Source organism: Dipodomys ordii, unplaced genomic scaffold, assembly GCF_000151885.1.
Source record: "Dipodomys ordii isolate 6190 unplaced genomic scaffold, Dord_2.0 Scaffold75, whole genome shotgun sequence".
NCBI classification, from domain to species: domain Eukaryota; kingdom Metazoa; phylum Chordata; class Mammalia; order Rodentia; family Heteromyidae; genus Dipodomys; species Dipodomys ordii.
In genome coordinates, this window is record NW_012267291.1 from 7,343,701 (window position 1) to 7,358,929 (window position 15,229).

General features: G+C 47.8%; 1 protein-coding gene across 1 annotated transcript in view; it reads right to left on the reverse strand.

The window, feature by feature from the left end:
* Ncoa3 (nuclear receptor coactivator 3) overlaps window positions 1–3,338 on the reverse strand; it is a 95,992-nt gene extending 92,654 nt beyond the window's left edge. The window contains exon 1 of the mRNA XM_013024316.1: window positions 3,233–3,338. The gene's annotated coding sequence lies outside the window, so the exon portion shown is untranslated. The remainder of the gene's footprint in view (window positions 1–3,232) is intronic.
* Between the last annotated feature and the right edge of the window lie 11,891 nt (window positions 3,339–15,229).

A 15,229-nucleotide genomic window follows, 5' to 3' on the forward strand; every position in this document is an offset into this window, starting at 1 on the left:
GTGTTAGCCTTGAGCAAAAGAAGCTCAGGGACAGTGTGCAGGCCCTGAATTCAAGCCCCAGGACTGACAGCAAAAAAAAAAAAAAAAAGTCAAAAAGTATTCTACATCCTCTGGCCAAGATTTGAAATTATACAGCCTAAAAAAAGAAAAAAGCAAAAATAAGCCCTAAAGCCATTTATGTAATAATCAATTTAGGAACAGGACAATCGTGGGCTTTTATCCCTAGTGTCCAGGCTACAAAATATTAGAAAATTCTCAAAAGTATGGTAGTCTTGGGCTTAAAAGGAACTATTCTAGACTTACATAGGTAATATATACAAAACCTAAATCTTTTTTAAAAATTATTAAATAAATTATTTTCTTTATAGAGTGATGGCCCTGACATAGTGAGGCTTTCTCAAAGTACTAGTCAACAAGATTTTAGCTGACTTACGTTTATATAGCTCAGTGTTTAAAATGCTTGCTTGGCATGCATGAGACCCTTAGCTAGATCCCCAGCACCGCCGCCACCCCCCCCAGGCATTAGTAAGCAGTCATTCCAAGAACATTTTTTAATACATTTCCCAGGGTCTGGGGTCCAATACAATATGTACGCTCATTTACTTAGGGGGTGAGGGGCAAAATAAAATTTTCACACAAAGAGAAATACACAAACTACTTTCAAAATACAGTGAAACTGGAGGTGTGGGGGACTCAAGTGTACAGCCCATATTAGTTAGATTCAACCCCCAGCACTCAAAATATATTCAGACAGAAAAATATCTCTAATCCCTAATAGTCTAACTGCAATACTACTGAAGTGGTTTAGTGATCTGTTTTAAGTAAATTTTTTAAACCATTCTAGCCACCACACCCATAATCCCAGCACTTGGGAGGCTGACCTAAGATCTCCAGTTCAATCAAGGCCAGCCTGAGCTACAAATCGAGACTCTTCCTGTCTAGTTTCTAAAAATTCTAAAACTTACTTTGTAAATCTTGTTTATGATGATGAATGTTGTATTTTCAAAGCCTCTGTAGTTAAAGGAGATTTTCTGGTAGAAACATTTCCTACAACTGTAGTAGAAACACCCAGCCTGCACTCAGTCCACAAATCCCATCTACTACACGCCCATAGCTGGCATTTGATGCTTTTTTTAGTGGTGATTGGACAATTAAGTCGTTTCTACCAATATCTAACATACCCTGCAATTTAGGATCACTGGCAATTTAGATTACTGTGTATTTACATTTAAAACGCAAGGCATCCTCTAGTGACAGGAGCTATGGTGTTCAATATCATTTTACATTTTACAAACAGAGGCTTCATCTTACATGCATGCGATGAACCCGCAGGGCTCTTCTCCCTGAAGCCTGGTGATAGTTATTTCTTCACGAGTGTTAGTGCCTAAACCAACAATCGCAGCTAAGTTCCAAAGGGCCTTTCTAAGAGTATCAGTATTCTTTTTTTAAGACAGAAAAAAAAAAACAACAACAACCCTTTTTTTCTGTCCATTTTCTCACCCTGCTTTGTATATCCAACAGGGGCGTGCTTCCAAAGAAAATATTAAAACAATTAGAATGAAAGTCGGAGATACTCTACAAGATACTAACCGTCATCGCCCCAATGGGAAAACTGGAGGGTGTGGATTCATTTTTGAGTGCTTTTATATCTTTTCAATTGGGCATCCTATACGGAAGAATCATGTCTTAAAGAACAAACCAATCGCCAGGGGCTCATGCCTGTAATCTAGCTTACTCGGGAGGCTGAAATCTGAGGATCCTTCAGCCTGGTTAAGAAAGTCCAAGAGACTGTGGTCTCTAATCACCGAAGAGCCAGAAGTGGAGATATATGGCTCAGGTGGTAGAGTAGCAGCCTTGAGCGGAAAAAGAAAAAGGACGGCATGCAGGCTCTGAGTTCAAGCCCAGTACAGGTATAAGAATAGATTTTAAGGGGGGCGGGGGGTGGAGAAGGACGGTTCCCGAACATACGCGGTTTCCACGAACATTTTCGTGCAAACAGCCGAACATTTTCGTGCAAACAGCCGTCACTGAGGATCTATGATTATCCATCATCTCTCAAACAACCTGCCGCTAAGCGGCAGCCAGAGCAAGATGGGGGAGACGGAATAACGCTACTAACCCACTACCGCTGCACTCCGCTCGCTCTCTCCACTCCCCTCCACGCGGGAGCGACACAGCTCGCCCCTCGCCTTCCCGGTTTCTTCGCCTTTAATCACAAAAACAGGTTGCCTTTGAAGCGCTGCTCTGAAACTACTAAAAGGAACTCTTTGCATGGGGGGGGGGGGGGGGGGGGGGGGGGGGGGTGAGTGTGAAAGAGATGGGAAGGGATGGGAGGAGGAAAAAAGAAAAAAAAAAAGAAGTTTCGTCTCGGGGAGAAGCGCGTCCCTCTTCCCAGCGCTGCACCCGTGAACCCGGGGCTCGGGAGGGTTCGCCCCGCGAACTGCTCTCTGGCTGAACTTTCCGGCCCCAGATGCCCTCGAGCTGCCCGCGCCCCGCACGGACCCCGGGGCTGCGGTCCCCGCCGGCGGGCGACTCTGGATCCGATCTACTGGCGGTAGACGGGCGACCGGACGGAGGAAGAGAAGCGCCGGGGGTGGTGGGAACGGGGCACCCCGAAACTTCCAGACCCGAGGGCTCCCGACCAATCGACCCCCTTTTCACCGACAAGTCGAACTGCCCAGAGCCTCCGGGACCCGAGACGCGAATCCTGCAGGAAACCCGGGTCCGGGACTGTTTGTTGGTTAAATGCCCCAGTGCGGGAGGGAAGAAAGCCACAAACGCCAGCCTGGTGCCAGCGCGGCCCCGAGGCCGGGCGGGGGGCTCCGCCGCACACCCATGCCCTTCCGGGTAACCCCAGGGCCGAGCGCGGCCGGGGGAGACACAACTTCGGGGGCCGCAGGGGGCAGTGGGGGCCCCGGGGCACCCCGAACTCCCGGGCAACCCCTGCTATCCGGGACTCCGCTCGAGCCCCCAAGCCCGCCGCCGCCCCGCCTGGGCTCCTCTCCCCGCCCGCGGGCTGCCCGCGGACGGAAGAGAAGCGGTGGCCCCGACACCCCAAACTCCATCCCGGCGCCGCCCGCCCTCCCGGCGCGCCCCTCAGCGCCTCGCGGGAGCCGCCGCCGCCGCCGCTCGCGGCGGGCAGCCCGGGCGCCGCGCCCTCTCCCCGCCGTCTCGCCTTGCACCCCACCCCTCGCTCGCCGTCGCCGCCGCCTCCTCCTTTATCTCCACTCACCGCCAGCCGCCATTTTCCTCGCAGCTCAGCTTTAAATCGGAAACTCGCCGCTCTGCCCGCAGCCGCCACCGCCGCCGCTGACTACGCCGCGGCCGCCGCCGGCGCTGTGAGGGGGCTGAGGCGGCAGCCGCCAGAGGCGAGGCGCGGGGACCGCTGGGATTTGTAGTCCTCGGGCCACGCCCAGCACTACCGGTCCCAGGGGCCCGTGCGCGGCTGGCCCTGGGTCTCAGCCCCCGCCCCACTGGCAGCGGAGGCCGAGGGCGTGGCCACGCGGGACCCGCCTCGCCCCCGGGCATCCGCGGCCCCGGGCAGACCCGCAGAGGCGGGGTACCGTCTCCGCCCGTGCTCGCCTCCATCTAGAAATATCTAAGGGAGCATTTACTGTACGCCCGGGACGGACCCTCCAAACCTGCCTCCTTTCAGGGACCAAGATCGCCCCGAGTCTTCGGAGGAGCCCCGAGGCTCTTCACGAGGCACTAAGTCAGCGGGTGGAAGGTTACCCGGCCAGGGAATATTCAGGTTTCTCCCGGTGTTTATGATGGGCTGCCGGGAATCGCATGCTTTACCAGGGAGAGAGCTGGCAGACGCGACGTGAACCGAGTCGAGTGAGCGATCGACTTGGTGTCACCCCCCTCTTCGTGGGTCAAACTGTCATTACATGTCTGCTGATGTGATGCAATGCGGAAAGCACATCGCTACCTCCGCCACCTCTGCTGTGCGCTGGCCAAAAATAAATAAATACATAAAAATAGCTAACCCAAGTCCAGCCGTGACAAAAAATAACCAGACCAACCCAGGAAGTGAGACTTCTCCCAGCAACTAGCCTGGACTCAGAAATAGCAGCGCACACAGAAGAGGTGAAAACCAAGTGAAATACGGAGGTTTGGTTGAGGATATATTTTTTTTTCCTTTTTTGTCCCCGTTTTTTTCTTTGGTTAGTTGGATTCAGGTGTGTAGGGGGGAGAAGGGGGTGGCGCCTTAACTCAAGGCCTCTTGTTCACTCTCCTTTTTGTTCCTGGTAGCACTCTACAACTTGAGCCACACCTCTACTTCTGATTTTTTTTTTTACTAGTTAATTAGGTATAAGTCTCTGGGATTTGTCTGTCCTGGCTGGCTCAGAACCTTGACCTTCAGATCTCAGCCTCTTAGGTAGAGCTAGGATAAGTAAGAGGAACTCAAGGAGTAAATTTTAAGTGGAGTATATTAGATAATAATATTGAACCAGCCCAGGCAAAGCCTTCTGTGTGAGTAAAATAAAAGAACCTGGGGGCTGGTAATGTAGCTGGTAGTGGTAGAGTGCTTGCCTAACATGCATGAAGCCCTGGGTTCAATTCCTTAGTACCACAAATACAGAGAATGTCAGAAGTGATGCCATGGCTCAAGTGATAGAGGGCTAGCCTTCAGCAAAAGAAGCTCAAGGACAATGCCCAAGCCCTGAGTTCAAACCCCAAGACTGGCAAAAAAAAAGACTGAATTTTTTTTTAGGGGGAGGGTCAGTCAGGGGGCCTGAACTCTGTCCCTCAGCTCTTCAGCTCAGCTCAAGGCTAGCACTCTACCACTTTAAACACAGCATCACTTCTGGTTTTCTGGTGGTTAACTGGAGATAACCATCAGGACTGGGGCTGGGAAGATGGCTCAGTGGTAGAGCGCTGGCCTTGCATGCCTGAGGCCCTGGGTTCCATTCCTCAGCACCACATATGCAAAAAGAAAAAAGCCAGAAGTGGCACTGTGGCTCAAGTGGTAGAGCACTAGGCTTGAGCTGAAGAGCTGAGGGACAGTGCCCAGGCCCAGAGTTCAGGCCCCCTGATTGGAACCCCCCCCCAAAAAAAAAAGAGTCACGGACTTTCATGCCCCAGCTGGCTTTGAACCGAAATCCTCAGATCTCAGCCTCCTGAGTAGCTAGGATGACAGATGTTAGCCACCAGCGCCTGGCTGAAAGAAAATTTTAAAATATGATACTAGCCAGAAGTCATAGAAACCTTATACTTTCTAGGCCATTTTTCAAATTCTTTACATCTTTTATTCACAACAGCATAGGTACTGTTGTGTCTTTTACAAAGGACTAAATGAGAGCATTCCATGGTGTGTTCCTCAAGGGCCAGCTTCAGCCTACTGTCTTTCTGTTAACTGAGAGCTTCATGGCCACCAAGTGGCTGCTGCAGCTGAAACATTACATCACAATCCAGTCCAAATGCAGGCAGTGGAAGAATGAATGGTTACAGAAAGTTACTTTATCTTCTGCAAAACATTTTTCAGATGTAGAACCCTTTCCAGAAGTATCCTCTTCCCTGCTCCAACACATGTCCCTACTTCTCATTACAGGAGGAACTAACTGGGCCACATGACCATCTCTAGGTGCAATGGAACATGGCGGGTATAAAGGCATGCTGGCTCAGCCTTGGACTCTACATGAACAGTGAATGCCTCTCAGGTGTCTCATCTAGCCTGAGGGCCCTGCTACAGTCTCTGCTGTTCTCACAGCCCCCTGTATTATGCCTTGAGGTTTGAACTGAAAGCTGTGTGTGCCAGGCTGTTCTACCACTGTGCTACATCCCCAGACCTTCCTTTTCTGAGTCAGAGTCTTGCTATATAGCTCAGGCTGACCTCAGATTCCATCCTCTTCTGCCTCAGTCTCCTGAGAACTGATATTACATGCATTCTGTGTACCATGCATGGCTTCATTATTATGTGAAAGCACAGAGTAGCAGTTAAGAGTATGATTGGGGCTGGGAAGGTGGCTCAGTGGTAGAGTGCTTGCCTTGCATGCATGAGGCCCTGGGTTTGATTCCTCAACACTACATAAAGCAGAAAAAACCAGAAGTGGCACTGTAGCTCAAGTGGTAGAGCGCTAGCCTTGAGCTGAAGAGCTGAGGGACAGCGCCCAGGCCCAGAGTTCAGGCCCCATGACTGACAAAAACAAAAACAAACCAATAAACAAAAAGAGCATATGGTATGCTAGGTGCTGGTGGTTCATGCCTATAATCCTGGCTATTCAGGAAGCTGAGATTTGATTATCACAGTTATTTTTGTTTTTGTTTTTGTTTTCCAGTCCTGGGGCTTGAACTCAGGGCCTGGGCACTGTCCCTGAGCTTCTTTTGCTCAAGGCTAGATCAAGGCTAGCAACAGCACTACGTCTAGTTTTTTCTGTGTAGGTGGTACTAAGGAATTGAACCCAGGGCTTCATGCATGCTAATCAAGCACTCTACCACTGAGCGACATTCCCACCATGATGATTATATTTTGAAGCTAGCCCAGGAAGAGTCCATGAAACTCTTATCTCCAATTAACCAGAATTTTTTTTTTAAAAAAAAGGCAGAAATAAACCTACAGCTCAAGTGATAGAGGACCAGCCTTGAGCTAAGATTCACTCAGGTCTTAAGTTCAAGCCCCCATCCACATAGACATACACACACACATGCGCACACATGCACATACATGTAAGCTTTGCCAAGTAAGGTGGTTCTTGCCTGGAACCCCAGCTACTTGGAGAGAAAAAGGGAGATCAGGAAGATCTCAATGTCAGACCAGGCAAAAACTTAACAAGACCCCATCTTAATCAAGAAACTGGGCATAGCAGTATTTATCTATGGTGCCTAGAAGAATTCAGAAAATAACTCAAAAGCAAGAAAGGGCTGAGGACATGAATTAAATTGTAGAAAACCTGCCTAACGTGCCTGAGGCCCTAAGTTCAATCCCCACAATGCAAAAAAAAAAAAAGACAAGCATACGACTTGGGTGCTTTACCTGCTAAGCCTGTTCTGCTACTTTACAAAGCTGTGTGATAATCGCTAGTTTTGTGAACTTTCTGTGCCTCCATCTTCTAAAATAAAAACAGCAATAAAACCAGCAACAGCAGCACCCTCTGAATCATGGGGGTATCACAAGGACTGAGTAAAACCAGTCCTGAAAACCTGAGGAACCCTGTCCAGAGCTCAGAGCCTACTCTACAATGTTCATAGTGACAACATGCAGCAGATCCAAACATGGGACATACCGGGGTTAATCAGGAAGAGGCAATGTCTGTGTGCTCTTTCCTCCTATTTTTTGCCTTAACATGGTTCTTTCAGTCTGAAGTTTCCCTGCAAAGTAGAAATTGGACACTGCAAATGCCTGTGACCTGTGGCCATTAGTAATGGATACCTAATCTGAAGGTAAGACACCACTCTCAGGCTCTGTCCAGGCTTCTCCTGACAGACAGGTAGACAGACAGACAGACAGACAGACAGGCAGGCAGGCAGGCAGGCAGGCAGGCAGGCAGACAGACAGGCAGGCAGGCAGGCAGGCAGACAGGCAGACAGACAGGTAGCAGGCAGAAGGATGGGATTGGGGGTCAAGGAATACTTTTTTTATTTGTTGTCTTGCTTAAAAGGAAGACATCTCTAAAAAGAATCCTATTAACAGCTCATCTTTCAGCCTTTCTGACCTAGAGTAACCTTGTACGTGCTTCTTTCATTCAACCCAGATAAGGGTTGGGCCAACCTGGGATTTTTTGTCTGTGTGCCAGGGATCTCCCAGAGCCAACTGGAATTGGCCCTTGTATTGGCTGCAGGGGAATTGTCCTGCCCTATGACCTGTAAGTGTCTCTCCATGGATGGAAGAATTTGAAGCTCAACTCCTTGCTAGTTGATTGGTTTATTTGCTATGGGTGTATGTGTGTGAATGGGGGGGGGGGGCTTGAACCCAGGACCTGGGCATTGCCCCTTTGCTTTTTCCACTCAAGGCTGGTGTTCTACCAGTTGAACCATAGCTCCACTTCTGACTCTTTGGTGATTAGAAATTACAGTCTTGTGCTGGGAAGGTGGCTCAGTGGTACAATGCTTGCCTTGCATGCATAAAGCCCTGGGTTCGATTTCTCAGCATGACATACACAGAAAAAGTCAGAAGTGGTGCTGTGGTGCTAGCTTTGAGCAAAAGAAGCTCAGGGACAGTGCCCATGCCCTGAATTCAAGCCCCAGGACTGGCAGAGAGAGAGAGAGAGAAATTACAGTCTCATGGACTTCCCTGACCCAACTGGCTTCAACACAGTATCCTCAGATCTCAGCCTCCTGAGTAGCTGGGATTACAGGTATGAGCACCAGTGCCCAGTTTGTTTTTCTGAGACATTCAATGTACTAATGGGGGAGGGGAATTAGCTTACTATCAAATGTATTTTTAAAAAAAGTACCCATTGTGAAGCCAAGCGCTGGTGGCTCATGCCTGTAATCCTAGCTACTCAGGAGGCTGAGATCGGATCGAGGTCCAAAGCCAGCCTGAGCGGTGAGACTCTTATCTCCAGTAAACCACTCAGAAAACCAGAATTGGCACTGTGGATCAAGTGGTAGAGCACTCGCCTTGAGCTGAGGGACAACACCCAGGCCCAGAATTCAAGAGTACCCATTGTGGGATGGCTCAAATAAAAAGTGTTGGCACAGACTGAGAATGTGGCTTAGCGGTAGAGTGCTTGCCTAGCATGCACAAGGCCCTGGGTTCAGTTCCTCAGTACCACATAAATGGGTGTGTGGGGGGGAAGTGTTGGCATGATGTGGGGAAAAAAATCAGAACTTCCATACATTGTGGGTGAGACTGGAAAATAGCACAGCCAGCTGGGAGAAGAGCTGGATGCAGAGATGCCGTAAGATCCAGGCAATTGTCCAGGAGGACTGAAGACCGCCTACACAAATACCAGCAGAAATGTTCACAGAATCATCATTCATAACAGCCCAGAAGTATTATCCCAATAAACCCCAACTGGTGAGCTATTGCACACAGTGGTTTACCTGTTCCACACCATGGAATATTAGTTGGCCAGAAAAAGGAAAGAAATTCTGATGCACAGCATCACAATGCAAAGCATTATGCTAAGTAGAAGCCAGACACACATTACATGACTTGATTTATACAAATAATCAGAATAGACAATTTGCTTGGGGTGGGGAGGCAGATTAGCCATAGAACCTGTATGAGGCCCTGAGTTCCCAGCACCAAAATCAAATACACAAATAAGAACCAGAAGCTGGACGCCTATGGCTAGCTACTCAGGAGGCTGAGATCTAAGGACAGTGATTCAAAGCTAGCACCGGCAGGAAAGTCCATGAGACTCTTATCTCCAATAAACCACCAGAAAACTGAAAGTGGAGCTGTAGCTCAAGTGGCAGAACTCTATCTTCAGGCTGAAGAGATCAGTGACAGCAGCCAGGCCTAGAGTTCAAGCCTTAGGACTGACAACAAAACAAACAAACAAAAAGAACCAGCATAACAAATAGGCCAGGCGGGAATGTGGCTTAGTGGTAGAGTGCTTGCGTAACATGCATGAAACCCTGGGTTCAGTTCCTCAGTACCACATAAACAGAAAGGCCAGAAGTGGTGCTGTTGTTCAAGTAATAGAGTGCTATCCTTGAGCAAAAGAAGCTCAGGGACAGTGCCCAGGCCCCAAGACTGGCAAAAAAGAAAAAGAAAAGAAAGCTAGAAATAGACCAAGCACTGGTGGCTCACGTCTATAGTCCTAGCAACTCAGGAGGCTGAGATCTGAGGATCGTGGGTTTTTTTTTTTTTTCCGGTTGGCCGTGGGGCTTGAACTCTGGGCCTGGGCGCTGTCCCTCAGCTCTTCAGCTCAAGGTGAGTGCTCTACCACTTGAGCTACAGCGCCACTTCCAGTTTTCTGGTGGTTTATTGGAGATAGGAGTCTCAAGGTCTCTCCTGCCTGGGCTGGCTTTGAACTGCGATTGAGGATCGTAGTTTGAAGCCAGCTCAAGCAGAAAAGTACCAGAGACTTTTTTTTTGCCCATTCTAGGGCTTGAACTCAGGGCCTGGGCACTGTCCCTGAGCTTCTATTTGCTCAAGGCTAGCACTCTACTACTTGAGGCACAATGCCACTTCCAGCCTTTTCTTTCTTTCTTTTTTTTTTTTGGTCCGGTCGTGGGGCTTGAACTCTGGGCCTGGGCACTGTCCCTCAACTCTTCAGCTCAAGGCTAGCGCTCTACCACTTGAGCCACAGCGCCACTTCTGGCTTTTTTCTTTTTGCTTATGTGGTGCTGAGGTATCGAACCCAGGGCCTCAAGCATTCAAGGCAAGTGCTCTACGACTGAGCCACCTCCCCAGCCCCACTTCCAGCCTTTTCTGTGTATGGGGTACTGAGGAACTGAACCTAGGTTTCATGCATGCGAGGCAAGCACTTTGCCACTAAGCCACATTCCCAGCCCAAGACTCTTATCTCCAATAAACTATTCAAAAATGCTGGAAGTGGCTCTGTGGCCCAAGTGGCACAGTGCCAGCCTTGAGCACAAAGAGGCTCAGAGACAGAGCATAGGCCCTGAGTTCAAGCCCTAGGACTGGCAAGAAAAAAAAAAAAGACCAGAAAATAAGTTAGTGATGTAATGATTGCCAAATGACAGGGGGATGGGGAAGTTTACTGTTTGAGGTGGTGAAATGATCTTAACTTAAGTAGTGAGGGTAATTCTGCTCCCTCAAAAAAACACTGAAGTGTATACTTTAAAAGGGTGGATTTTACTGGCATGGCATTGTAAATCTGTAATTCCAGCATTTAGGAAGCTGTAGCAGAATTGCAATTTCCAGGCCAGCCTGAGCCACAGAGGGAGGCCCTGCCTGTCAAAAAGAAAACAACAACAACAAATCTTAAAAAGGAGAGGAGGGTTATTTTGGGCCAGTTTCAGAGCCTTGTTGGTCACTTCTACCCTCTCCACCACTACCACCACCATTGCTTTGGGGCCTGTGGCCAGGCAGCATATCATGGAAAGAAGCATGTGGCAGAAGAAACTTTATCTCAGAGCAGGAAAAGCAACCGCTCCTTGGATTCCCCGCCCCCTTTTTGAGGACATGACCCTCCATGTGACCACTCTGAGGTCTCGCGCCCCTCCTCCCCCAGCAACTTCCTACCATTAGGCCCTACGGGCCAGCTGGCAGACAACCAAGAATGTAGCATGTGGACACCTTTATTTTTTTCTCTTTTTGTTGGTCATGGGGCTTGAACTCTGGGCCTAGCACTCTACCTCAACTCTTCAGCTCAAGGTGAGCACTCTACCACTTGAGTCACAGCGCTACTTTTGGTTTTCTGGTGGTTGATTGGAGATAAGAGTCTCACAGACTTTCCTGCCAGAGCTGGCTTTGAAGCATGATCCTCAGATCTCAGCCTCCCGAGTAGCTAGGATTAGAGGTGTGAGCCACCAGCACCTGGCAGTGGACATCTTTAAGATCTGAACTATAATAGACTTGAAACCCAAAAATGTTAAGGTTTAAAGGGGAGAAAAGGTTGTGGCTCAGTAGAGCACTTGCCTACTGTGTTGGGTCCATGGGTTCAACCTCAGCAGTGTAAATACATAAATAATGTTAGGAACCCAAAAGGTATAGAGAGGTAAACAGTGAAACATCAATCTCTCCCCATACCATTGCACAGCCTTCTGTTTCCAGGGAAACCACTGTCACCATCTCACTACACAAGTGTGTGTGTGTGTGTATGTGTGTGTGTGCATGCGCATGTGCGTGGGTGGCTTCTTAGGCAAACAAGAGTATATATAATGTTATATATATTTTTCTCCTGACTTAATAATATAATTGTTTCACAAGGATTGCAGAGTCCTTGTATTGCCTCCCAAAATTTTTATCTCAGATATAGAAAGAGTTACAAGTGTAAACATAGAATCTCTATGTTAAATTTACTTGTCACTGTGATTTACAGCCACAGGTTTAACAACATAGCTAAGAAGGCAACACATTCAGCCTCCACATTCTTTTTTTAAATTACTATTTTATTTATTTTTTTTTTGTGTAGTACTGAGGGGTGTCAAATCCAGGGCCTTGCGCATGCTAGGCAAGTGCTCTTCACCGAGCCCTGCCCCCGGCCCTGACAAGCGTGGTATTTGCTTATTTTATTTACTTAATTTATTTATACTGGCAGTACTGAGGTCTGAATGTAGGACTGTGCAGTAGCTAGGCAAACGCTCTGCTTCTAGAGTGCCTGGGATTACAGGAGTTCAACACCATACTGGACACCCTCATGCTTGGTATTTATATGTATATTTACATGTCTATTTGCATATGATATTTTCTAAGATCAAACCTAGAGTTTCATAGAATCTAAGCACTTTATGCATCACTGAGCTACAAGCCCAGCCCAGATCTAAGAACCTACTACCTCTCAATGGCAAATTCAAGTGGAAAAAGAGACATACCTGTGGGAAGACCATGACTTATGATGGCCCAGATGGCAACTGGGCAGGACCAGGACCAGGAGAATCCTTACCCCACTCTGGAGAGCAACTTGAGCAGGCAAGTCTTCCCAGGTTGGCTTGGAGATACTTAGATTTTCCTTCCCTTCCTCTTTATTCCTTTTCAGATTATACAAAGAAAAGCCAGAAAAGTTCTCACTAACCCACTTCCTCTCTCAGAAGCAGTATCTATTGCCATTTTTGTTGTTGTTGTTGGAGGCAGGGTTTTGCTAAGGAGCCTGGGCTGGCTCTCTTAAAACAATTCTGGATCTTTTTTGCTACAAGATATTCCTGCCTCAGCTTCATGGAATGCTGGGATTACAGGCATGAACTACCATGCCCAGCGTCAATGATAACCTTTTGTTTTTTTCAGTATGTATGTAAAAGATATAAGGAGTTTCTCAACTTACAATGGAACCATGTTCTGATAAACCTATCAAAAATTTTATCTCAAGTCAAAATAGGTGTATACACCTAATCCATAGCACATCAGACATTAAGAACACAACCACTGGGTTGGGAATGTGGCTTAGTCGGAGAGTGCTTGCCTAGCGTGCATGAAGTCTTGGGTTCAATTCCTTAGTACCACATAAACAGAAAAAGCTGGAAGTAGCACTGTGGCTCAAGTGGTAGAGTGCTAGCTTTAAGCAAAAGAAGCTCAGGGACAGTGCCTAGGCCCTGAGTTCAAGTCCCAGGACTGGCAATATATATATATATGTATTGGCCTGCTGAGATGGTATAGAGTATCTGCTTAGAAAACATGAAACCCTTAGTTCAAATTGTGGTACTGTTACTAGCTCTCTGTCTCTGTCTTAGTCTCTGTCTCTGTCTGTCTCTCTCTATGCATATATGTGCATGCTACACGAACTACGTTCCCTTTCATTCAAAGTTTTCAGACAGCTCTTTATCCTGGTCCCTATTGAGCCATTTGCTTATGTTCTATTGGCTGATTACATGACTCCCCATCATGGAGCGTCTCAAGGCTTTTAAAAGTTGGATGACTCCAGTCTGAGAATTACAGAGTTTCTTTAAACACACACACACACACACACACACACACACACACACACACACCAAAAAACATGAAGTTGCATTTTTAAAGTAATGACAGTGATCTTATTTAAAGGCATAAACTCTTTTCCAATTATTGAGTAATTACAGAGTAGGAGCCTTGGAGGATTGGACGTGTGGAGGCAGGAAACAATGTCCATGCCCAGATGAATGCCTGAGCCACGCTGAGACCGACTTAGAAACCCCACAGCCCTCTGGCTGCTACCCATCAGCTGCCTGGCAGAGCCTGCTCAGTGCAAGTACTTTAGACATGGAGTCAGCCCTACCCTCAGGCCTTTGGCAAAAGGTAAAAGGGCAGAGGTCGCTGTCATGCCCCCTGAGCTTCAGCCTTCCCCTCTTCCTCCCATTCCTCCTCTTCCTCCCCCTTTTTCTTCTGTGTCATACTGGGGCTTGAACTCAGGGTCTGGGCCTTGTCCCTTAGATTTTTCTATTCAAATCTAATGTTGCTCCACCACTTAAGGCACAGTTCTACTTCCAGCTTTTTGCTGGTTCCTTGGAGATAAGAGTCTCATAGACTTTTCTGCCTGGGCTAGCTTCCAACCATGAACCTCAGATCTTAATCTCCTGAGTAGTTAGGATGACGGAGTGAGCCACCGGCCTCCTTCCTTCTTGAAGTTTTAACCAACTTTTATTGTATTGTATTTTTAAGCATTCATTAATTGTCCAAAGAGCTTCCTTTGACATGCCTCTCTACACATCTGCACCTCAATCACACCCCCTGTCCACCGGTGCTTGTCGGCTTCTGCTCAGGCTACAGCTGGTTGGGTCACAGGTGGCAGTGTCTCAAAGGCAGCCAATGCAAGATGGTCCATGCTCTGTGAGACAGCTGGTCACAGAAATACCTGAATATCTGACCAAGGCTGGGGCACTGGTGGCTCAGGCCTGTCATCCTAGCTATTCAGGAGGCTGAGATCTTAGGATCATAGCTCTGAGCCAGCCCAGGCAGGAAAGTCTATGAGACTCTTATCTCCAATGAACCAGCAAAAAGCTGGAAGTGGAGTTGTGACTTAAGTGGTAGAGCACTAGCCTTGAGCAAAAAAAAAAAAAAAACTCAAGGGGCTAGGAAGGTGGCTCAGTGGTAGAGTGCTTGCCTTGCATGCATGAGGCCCTGAGTTCAATTCCTCAGCACCATATAAGCAAAAAAAAAAAAAGCCGGAAGTGGTGCTGTGGCTCAAGTGGTAGAGTGCTAGCCTTGAGCTGAAGAGCTGAGAGACAGTGCCCAGACCCAGAGTTCAGGCCCCATGACTGGACACCCCCCCCAAAAGAAAAAAAACCCAAAAACAAAACTCAAGAACCTCATGGGCAGTATTCAGGCCCTGAGTTAAAGTCCCTTCACACACACACACACACAACACACACACACACACACACACACAAAATTTGACCAAAGGGGAACCTCGCATAACCTGTCTCATGTCCATTTGGGATGAGTCAGCTGGGTCATAAAAGGATTTGAAGCTGAGGGAATAAAACATACAAAATAGCGGCTAGACTCACATAGAGAAAAGAGACAGATGTCCAGTGTGGTGGTGTGTGCATGTAATCCCACCAGAAGGATCCAAGCTCCAGGCCAGCCGGAACTCTGGAGCAAGAGCAAGACTGTATTTCTCACAATAAAAATAAAAGTAGAGAAAAAGAAAACTGAATGCAATACATTTTGAGCAAACACAGCCCAGTAGTTCACCTAAAATATCCTGTCCCTACTCCCAAATCATCTAAATTCTGG